Source organism: Aotus nancymaae, unplaced genomic scaffold (assembly GCF_030222135.1).
Source record: "Aotus nancymaae isolate 86718 unplaced genomic scaffold, 86718_ANA_hifiasm-v0.15.2.pri h1tg000117l, whole genome shotgun sequence".
NCBI lineage: Eukaryota > Metazoa > Chordata > Mammalia > Primates > Aotidae > Aotus > Aotus nancymaae.
This window is the reverse complement of record NW_026988532.1, coordinates 1,808,996-1,819,475: the sequence shown is the minus strand read 5'-3', so window position 1 is coordinate 1,819,475 and position 10,480 is coordinate 1,808,996.

The following is a 10,480-nucleotide window of genomic DNA, read 5'->3' as shown; positions in this document are numbered from 1 at the left end:
TTTGACATAGTACTGGCAGTCCTACCCACAGCAATCAGGAAAGAGAAAGACTTAAAAGGTATCCAAATAGGAAAGGAGGAAGTCAAATTATCTATCTTCACTGACAACATGAATCTATACCTGGAAAACGTAGAAAACCCTAAAGATTCCACCAAAAACACAGAAAACCCTAAAGATTCCTAGACTTGCTAAATGACTTCAGGAGGCTCAGGATACAAAATCAATGTACAAAAATTGGTGGCATTTCAATACACCAGTAACATTCAAGCTGAGAGCAAAATAAAAAATGCAATCCCATCCAAATAGCCACAAAACATTAAAATACCTCGAAAGACAGCTAACCAAAGAGGTGTAAGATCTCCATGAGGAGAATTACTAAACACTGCTGAAAGAAATGATAGATAGAGAACACAAGGATGTTGAAAACCATTCCATGATTATGGAAGAATCAATTAAATTAAAATGGCCATACTGCTCAAAGTAATCTACAGATTCGATACCATTCTTATCAAAGTATCAGTGTGAAAATATCAAAGTATCAGTGTCATTTTTCACAGAATTAGAAAAAAGTTTTCTAAAATACATGTGGAACAAAAACAAACAAAAAGCCTGAATAGCTAAGGCAATCCTAAACAAAAACAACAAAGCCAGAGACATCACATTACCCAACTTCAAACTATACTACAATGCTGCAGTAACCAAAACAGCATGGTAGTATGGAAATAGACAGAGAAACCAATGGAACAGAATAGAGACCCGTGAAATGAAGCCATTTAACTACAACCAGTTGATCTTCAACAAAAACAACAAAAATAAACAATGGGAAAAGGACACCCTATTCAATAAATTGTGCTGGGAAACTGGCTAATCTTATGCAGAAGAATGAAACTGGGCCCCTAACTTTTACTATATACAAAAATTAAGCAAGATGGATTAAAGATTTAAACATAAAATGTCAATATTTAATATAAAAATTGAACAACATTCTATCTATCCATTAGGATTACTATGATTCTTTTATCACTTCAGAAACATGTCACATAAGTTAGCCTGATTTTTACACCAATCTTGCTACTTTTCACAGTGATTAGGTCACCTTACCTCTGAGTTAAATGCTACCATTTAGTTTCTGCCTTTCCCTAATTTTATTTATCTCATATATGTTAGAGAGCTCAGTAGCATGACAGCATCTCCCAGCTTACAGAAGATAGCTATTACTGAGCTTCTCAAGATGCTGTGGCATATCTCATTTATTTTTTACTTTATGCTTTAAAGGAGATAGTGTTGCCTGGGCCCTCTTAGGGCATATGTTCTGGTGATATAATAAATCTCATTTAATTTTTTACTTTTCTAATATTTCTTACTCTCATTCAGTGCTACAAAATTTCTAATATCTTTGCTTTGGTTACTCATAGACATAATCATATTCTAGCTTGAAATAGTCATTCCATCAAAATGTTAACAACACCTCCAGATGTCCTCACCAGAACATTGAATCCTTGAGATATGGGTGAGTGTTATTAACTAAGAAAATTACTTCAGATAGAGGTTGATCTTCTGCCCTATCTGCACTTTATAAATCACTCCTGAACATGGCTGCCTCTCCTTCTGATACATAACAGCCAAGCCTTACAATGTATTTGATGTGTAATCATTTTAATCCTGAAACACAGATTATTTCCACAGCATTGTGTTAAAATGTAATTTGGGTGATTAAAATTACAAAAAAATTGGTAAGGGTGATGTTCAAGCATTATATTTGAAGTCCATCTTCTAGTTGAGTTATTTAAGGGATCTTAAGGAATGAGGAGATATCTGTCCTCTGTCAAAAAGTAGGAAAAGGAATTTTTAAAAACTCATAAAATGTTGAGGGAATTAGTGGTCCAAGTTCCACAGAATCATGCACCAAAATGTCCCCATCTCATTCTCAGACTCTTACTCTTGCTATCAAGGTCTTAAACAAGAAGAAAGAGAGAGAGAAAAAAAAAAAAAAAACCTGTCCAAGCTATAGATTCATCTTCTTTCCAGTTCTGCCTTCCTTACACTTAGATTCTGGTCTGATATTCAACACTGCCTTGAGACAGCAGAAGATAAAGTTCTCCTTAAATTTTCATAGAGACACATCACTCTTCAGTCAATGGCTATGTAATTTAGTATATGATTTTCGTTTCTCAAGGATCTCAATGCCAGCCTCTCCATAACCTTTGTAGTGTTAATATTTATTGTCTCCACAGTTTCCAAATGTCACTGCCACAATATAGCCCAATCTGGTTTCTGCACATAATTTATTCCAATCCAGCACAGGTAAGAATTACAGGAATTATAAAACTGGTATACATCTCAGGGTTTTTCAACTCCTCACTTAACACCAGCAGTAGTTTTTTATTGCCATATGACCGATTCATAATCTACTTCCAAATTTTTAGCTTTCTAAGCAACTATGGGTACTATTGCCTTAACCTGGGCTTTACAACAGAGCAAAGCTAAAATGGAAAGTTAAATATAAGTAATGTACAGGGGAAGAAAATCCGGGAAATAGAAGTGAGGGATGCGGGGAAAAGGCAAAACTAGTTACTCACTCTCACAGAATCTTTTGGTTTTTTTGTTTGTTTTATTTTGTTTTTGAGACAGTCTCACTCTGTCATCCAGGCTGGAGTGCTATGGTGCAGTCTTGGCTCACTGCAACCTCCATCTTCCAGGTTCAAGCAATTCTCCTGCCTCAGCCTCCTGAGTAGCTGGGATTACAGGAATATGCCACCATGTATTTTTGTATTTTTAGTAGAGACAGGGTTTCACAATGTTGGCCAGGCTGGTCTTGAACTTCTGACCTCATGATCCACCTGCCTTGGCCTCCCAAAGTGCTGGGATTATAGACTTAAGATACCACACCTGGCCCTTATAGAATCTTAAAAAGTTTCTTAGACTAGTACATCATAACAATGAAAGGAGAGAATATGTACCCATTGGTTCTCATTCTCTACTGGTCATCCCATGGAGTATTAAATTCTCATTTCCCAACTGTCCATGTGTGAGATCCAGGAGGCTTGTGCCTGTGCCAACAAATGCAAGGAACAGGAAACTAGACGTTAAGGAGGTAAGCCCTGAGATAAGAAACTGCCAAGTGGTCTCTACATGAAGCTGTTAGGAGCCTACACAGAACTAACAATACAGCAGTAACTACTATAAAACAGAGGAGGTTGAGCAAATCTGAAATGGCACACACACAAGAAGTGGCCAATACAGGGGAAAGATAAAGAATGAACAAAATGTGCAATATGGTAAATTATGACATGTGTATGGAAAAATATACAGCAAGAAAAAGGGATGAAAAGATCAGAGGCTGGTGAGTCAATTTTAAATAGGATGATTAGAGACAGTCAAAGAGGTAAAATGTGGCAAAGTTACCTATGGCTTTAAATGACTTTCCTTTTAAGGAATTTTGCTCTAAGTAACACAGTCTTTGGAAGACGTTGAGAAGAGACACGAGGTATTCTGACTTATGTTTGTCTGCTATCTGCAGAACATACTACATGTGGGGAAACAGCTAAAGCAGATAAATATATTTGAGGCAATCATAGTAATCTAGTGGAAGAATATAAAGTTTTAGACCAAAATGGTAGTGTTGGAGGTACTAAAAGGTGGCCAAATAATAGATATATTTAGAAGGTAAACCTAGGATCATTTGCTGATAGATTTTGTGTGAGGCCTAATATTATGGACTTAAATAATTCAAAGAATTGAAATGGAAAAAAGATACATCTTATTTATTATTTTTAATGTATTTCCTGCACTAGTGTTATTATCATCATTTTCTAGATGAGATTGTGAAACTCTAAGAACTGTGAATTGAATGCACATCTTCATGATCCAAATTGTCTAAGCCAATGCTTAGCTCAACAGCTAGTGAAGCCCTGAAGATGCTGTGTAGTTGTCAAGTCTGTAATGCTGATAGTCACATTGATCCATCAACAGAAGAGAATGTCTCATGCTTCATAATTTAACCAATAGACATTATCCTTTAATGAAGGATAGCATCTTAATGAGAGTGATCTTGAAGAAATGGAGAACTACTCTGGGAGTACCAACACTTAATTTATTAGTTTGGCAAGAGGATAAGAAGAAAGCAATCCCATAGTTTGAAAAATGGATCCCCAGAGGCTGTACAGTCTGCCTTTTCTCATTAAGTTCATCTAGACACAGGGCTCCCACTGATTTCCAAGGGAACTCTAACCTTGTATCGACATCCCTAAGGATGAAAAATTACAGGGAAATCTGGTCTAGCTCCACACTGAGAATCTGTAGAGATGGAGAATGGCAAATTCCTTTACTTTGGGCTTCTGATCCTATCACTTTAAGAATTCCATAGGTTGAGTGGGTACTAGGACAAGAATGTAAATATAAAAATAGAATATGGTTCAATATCAAGTTAAACTTCTAGAATTAAATTGTCATGTGCCATTAACGAGAGGGAAAAAAATGATAAAATGTTTCTGAAGAGATTCTACTTCCAGCTATGAAAAGAACATGAACCAATCTACAAAGCTAATGACTTGCTATCTGGTGGCTAAAAGTGAATTAAGTAATTAAGTGAAATGTAAAGGAAAATCTTGGCAATGCAAAATGCTTCATTAATGACTCACCTGAGACACTGAGGAGAAATCATGGTGCAATCCACTGTACACTTCCTTCCTAAAAGGGAATCCAAATAAAGGATGTTTTAAGAGAGTCCAAATAACATAGCTTTTACTTTATGATTCATTGTCTTCATTAAGTTATTAGTTATTCTGATGCACTGCAGTGTAGTGTTATATAATAGTTTAGATGAAAATGGTGTTATACATAGTGTTAAAAGTTTAGCAATTATGGTAACTAAAACTTGATTTCTTATAAAAAGAAGTCAATTTATCTCTTTTGTAATTTCTGCCTTGAAAGTATTGATTGAAGGATGTGCAGTTGCAATAATTGCTAAGTTCTATAGCATAGTTGTGTATATATGTGTTTATTTGTGTGTATGGGCTCATAGTTTTAACTGGAGAAACAAAGTCTGAAGCCATTTTTCTCCAATGGCCTTTTTCAAATGTTCAACTCTTATTTAAAAAAATAAAAGAAATGTTATTGTGTATATTTGAAGTTTACAACATGATGTTATATAATGCATATAGTGAAGTGGTTATAACAGTAAAGCAGATTAAGGTATCTATCATCCTGCATAATTACTTTTATTTTTTTTTCTGTACAAGCAATGAAGAAACACACACTTTTTACTATTTTCATGATGTGAGCAGCTAAAGTCTAATTTAACAAAAAATTATAATACAATTCAATTTTATTAACTTTAGCCCTCATTTCATATATTAGATCTCTAGATTTTTTTATCCTACATATCTGTTATTATTTATGTATTGACTCTGCTTGATAACATCTGTTATTTTGTTCAACTCTTGACATTATTTAAAATGGCATCCGATTTATAGAACACACATGGAAAGCAAGCTTCTTCTTCTGAGCCTGAACTCATCATTCTACGTTACTTGAAACATCTTTAACCATGGCTATGAGAAGTGGTAATTTCACTGTTTCAAGAATTTGAAAATTTTATTAAGAAAAACATGATCCAATGTTTATAATTTTCATCATCAGAAAGGGACATTTTCATATACCTGTTACTGGATATCTACATCCCTTTTGTGATGCTATAATAAAATACCTGAGACTGGGTATTTTATAAAGAATAATAATTAATTTCTCATGGTTCTGGGGCTCTGGCAGGTTCAATTGTCTGGTGAGGAATTCTCTCTGCCTCCAAGATGCCACTTGGATGCTGCATCCTACATAGACACAGAAGGGAGAAATGCTGTGTCTTCACATGGCAGAATACAGAAGGGCAAGCTCCTGAATGCTGTGTGAAGGCTCTTTGATAAGGTCTTTAATCTGATTTATGAAAGAGGAGCCCTCATGGCCTAATTACTTCTTGCAGATTCCACCTCCTCATACTGTTTTATTGGCTACATCTGAATTTTGAAGGGGACACATTCAAACTGTAGCACTGGGTCATAGTATTTATTCTTTAGTTTTGACTTTTTTTTCTTTGCTGATTGTTCTTTTTTTAAATTGCATTTTAGGTTTGGGGGTACATGTGAAGAATATGCAAGATTGTTGCATAGGTACACACATGGCAGTGTGATTTGCTGCCTTCCTCCCCATCACCTATATCTGGCATTTCTCCCCATGCTATCTCTCCCCAACTCCCCACCCCCTGCTGTCCCTCCCCTATTTCTCCCCAACAGACCCCAGTGTGTGATGCTCCCCTTGCTGTGTCCATGTGTTCTCATTGTTCAACACCCACCTATGAGTGAGAACATGCAATGTTTGATTTTCTGTTCTTGTGTCAGTTTGCTGAGAATGATGGTTTCCAGGTTCATCCATGTCCCTACAAAGGACACGAACTCATCGTTTTTGATGGCTGCATAGTATTCCATGGGTATATGTGCCACATTTTCCCTGTCCAGTCTATCATCGAGACAAAAACAAGCAATGGGGAAAGGATTCCCTGTTTAATAAATGGTGTTGGGAAAACTGGCTAGCCATGTTCAGAAAGCAGAAACTGGACCCCTTCCTGACACCTTACACTAAAATTAACTCCAGATGGATTAATGACTTAAACATAAGACCTAACACCATAAAAACCCTAGAAGAAAACCTAGGCAAAACCATTCAGGACATAGGCATAGGCAAGGACTTCATGACCAAAACACCAAAAGCATTGGCAACAAAAGCCAAACTAGACAAATGGGACCTAATCAAACTCCACAGCTTTTGCACAGCAAAAGAAGCAGTCATTAGAGTGAATCGGCAACCAACAGAATGGGAAAAAATTCTTACAATCTACCCATCTGACAAAGGGCTGATATCCAGAATTTACAAAGAACTAAAACAGATTTGCAAGAAAAAACCAAGCCCATTCAAAAGTGGGCAAAGGACATGAACAGACACTTTACAAAAGAAGACATACATGAGGCCAACAAACATATGAAAAAATGCTCAGCATCACTGGTCATTAGAGAAATGCAAATCAAAACTACATTGAGATACCACCTCACGCCAGTTAGAATGGTGATCATTATAAAATCTGGAGACAACAGATGCTGGAGAGGATGTGGAGAAATAGGAACACTTTTACACTGTTGGTGGGAGCATAAATTAGTTCAACCATTGTGGAAGACAGTGTGGTGATTCCTCAAGGATCTAGAAATAGAAATTCCATTTGACCCAGCAATCCCATTACTGGGTATATATCCAAAGGATTATAAATTGTTCTATTATAAGGACACATGCACATGAAAAATGTTCATTGCAGCACTGTTTACAATAGCAAAGACTTAGTTTTGACTTTTAATGTAAGTTCAGAAGCAAAAAGTCTGACCATATTGAAATTCTTCCTGGATATGTAGATGTAAATGGTTTATTTGTCCTACAGAACACCAACTCTTTCCCATTTAAAGCAAATAAAGGTTCCTCCTCAGTAGCCCCCTCATTTCTCTTTAGTCACTCTCTTTATTCAGATTTTCATGATTTTCACTGTGATTATTCTAATTCTCTGGTAACTGGTACTGCAATCTCTAATATTTCCTAAATTTAACATGTATTCAGCAACACAAGAAAAATATATGTCCTACCATATGTTTTTGATTCTCCTTAATAATCCTCATAAGATTTATCAGTCATGGTTTAATCAAGTAAGTAGAACTATGGGACACAGACACACACACGCACACTCCCACACAACTGTATGGGCTGGTGAAGCAGTCCCTGTAAGAAGACTGCAATCTTTGCATCTGATGCTGGAGCTTGAAGTCTGCAGGACAGGTAAACTCACAATGGTAATGGATGTAAAGCAGGAGAGAGTGAGAACAATTTGGCCCCTATAAGCATGAGCTGGAACACACATGGATGCTAAACTCCGTGTCAGGTCTCACTTCTCACTTTGTATGGATGTCCTCAGAGAAGCTGGCATCCTTCATCTTCATCATAGAGCTCTACACCCTCTTGTTCCAGGAGTTGAGGAAGCTACAAGAGGATTCAGGGAAACATTGAACAGTTAAAACACTGGCTGCTGCCCCAAGCTGATAAAGTAAGCCAGCAGATTGATAACAACATGTGTGTGCTAGAAAATGCCTCATTGTTCACTTTTCCATCTAAATCTTGCACAAAATTCTCAGTTATAGCCCACTCTGAATGAAAACATATGCAGAAAAAAATTGAGGGTTATATATTTTAGTCTAGTCAATTTAAGACATTACAAAGACACTACATATGGCATACTACTATCTTAAAGTTCAAACGTTTTAGTGCATTTTATGAGGCTTTAAATTTTTTTTCTGGTCTTACTTTACTGCATCCTATACCAGGGGCTCAGAAATTTTATCTGTAAATGTTAAATAAATATTAAATATTTTGCACTTTGTGGGCTGTATATGATTGCTGTCACATGTTCTTGTTTCTTTGCTTGTTTGTTGCACAACCTTAAAACCATTGTTAGCTCATAACTCTATAAAAATGTGTCGCAGACCATATTTTCTCTGTGGGCTGTATTTGGCAACCGCATTCTATCCCACAATATACAGACTTAAAATTACGGTCATTGTCCTCAAATCTCCACATACTTTAAATAAATAAATCTATTTCTTCTTATACATACCTTTCTTTAGAAATACATTTCTCCAATTTTTGGATCTATGCAACTTCTATTTATCTTATACTACTCAGATAAAACATCTTTATTCCTAGAAAAACTTTCCCAAGCAATGAGTTAGATTTGGTTCCCCCTCATAAAACTTTTTACAAAATCCTAATATAACGCCTTATGATTATTAATTTTCCATGCCTACCTTATTCATTGAACTAAGAGTTGCATAAAATCAGAGTCAACACTGTCTACATTTCAGTTCCCCAATGGCCAGGACAATGGCTGGCACCAACTGGGCTCTCAGTTAGAATCACTTGAATTATAATCACATTTATGTCCACTGTACCTTTCTTCTCTCTCAGAAGCACCAATTATTCTTAGGTTTGGCCATTTTACATAATCTCATATTTCTTGAAGACTATTTTCATTTTTTCTTTTTTTTAAATCTGTTTGGGTTAATTTAAAGGTCTTTCCTTGAGCTCTGAAATTCTTTTGTCTACTTGTTTCAGTCTATTAAAACTTTTCACCGCAGTTTGTAATTCCCTAAGTGTGTCTTTTATTTCCAGAAGTATTCATTGTTTTTTTAAATGATATTTAGCTCCCTAGAAATTTTTTCATTCATATACTGAACTGCTTTTTAAATTTCTTCATTGTGGTTTTCACCTTTCTCTGATATCTCCTTGGGTAGCTTGTTAATAGCCCTTCTGTATTTCTTGTCTGGTATTTCAAAGATTTCATCTTGGCTTGGATCCATTGCTGGAGAGCTAGTGTGATCTTTGGGGGTGTTATAGAATCCTGTTGTGTCCTATTACCAGAGTTAGTTTTCTGGTTCCTTCTCATTGAGGTGGATTATTTCTTCTAATTTCTCTTGAATTTATGCTTGGTTTGACTGTGTTTCTTTTGTTTGTTTGTTTGTTTTGTAATTTCTTTTTTTCTCTTAAGTGTGTGACTTTAATGCTTATAGTTAGTTACAACCTAATTCAGTTTTTGGTGCTTTCAGGGTGACAGCTCTGTAAAGAGTTCCTGGGTTAGAAATAGTTTTTGTATGTGGCTTTCTTATATGCTGCTTGTGGTAGCGATATGCTTGGTGTGTGAGCAAGTTCACTGTCTCCTATGGGGTTGGAATAGTAGAGGTCTTTTAAAACTTACCTCATTCCCCTATGGTGTTCACTTTTAAAATTATTTTTCCCCAATATTTTATTTACTGGTTTGATGGTTCAAACTTTAGGCCATTAGGAGAAGTGTCCCTGTGTATGAACTGGTGTGGTTGTAACATGTGGATAAATGCAGTAACCAATTGTGGGCAAAGGTCCTAGCCATGATAGAGGTGACTGAAGGAGCTCTGAGTGAGTCACACTGAGATCTTATCAGGGGAAAGGATTACAGCCTCCTCAGTTCCTTTGCCAGGTCAGCAGGAAAGTTATCCACCTCTCAGACACACTGTTGTCCTGGTATATTAGCAATTCAGATCAGACATCACCTCTTTTCATCTGTAGAAGTGTTGATGTTCTAACAGAGAAGAATTATTGAGTGTTCCAAGTAGAGAAAAATTGTTGACTCTGTCTCTCATGCAAGCCTGAACATGGAGGGTGCTCCTCCTGCGGGGATGCAGTCACATTGACATGTTCTGGAAAGACTATAATTGTACCTATGCCAAGTTCCCATGTTAGAAGCCCCAACTGTGCCTGAAGTTGTGGACAAGAGGGGAAAGAGAGCCCCTTCTCCATGACACTTCATATACATAAGGGCCATCTGACTGTTGGGTTAGAGCTGAAGACTTTTACTGCTGAGTCT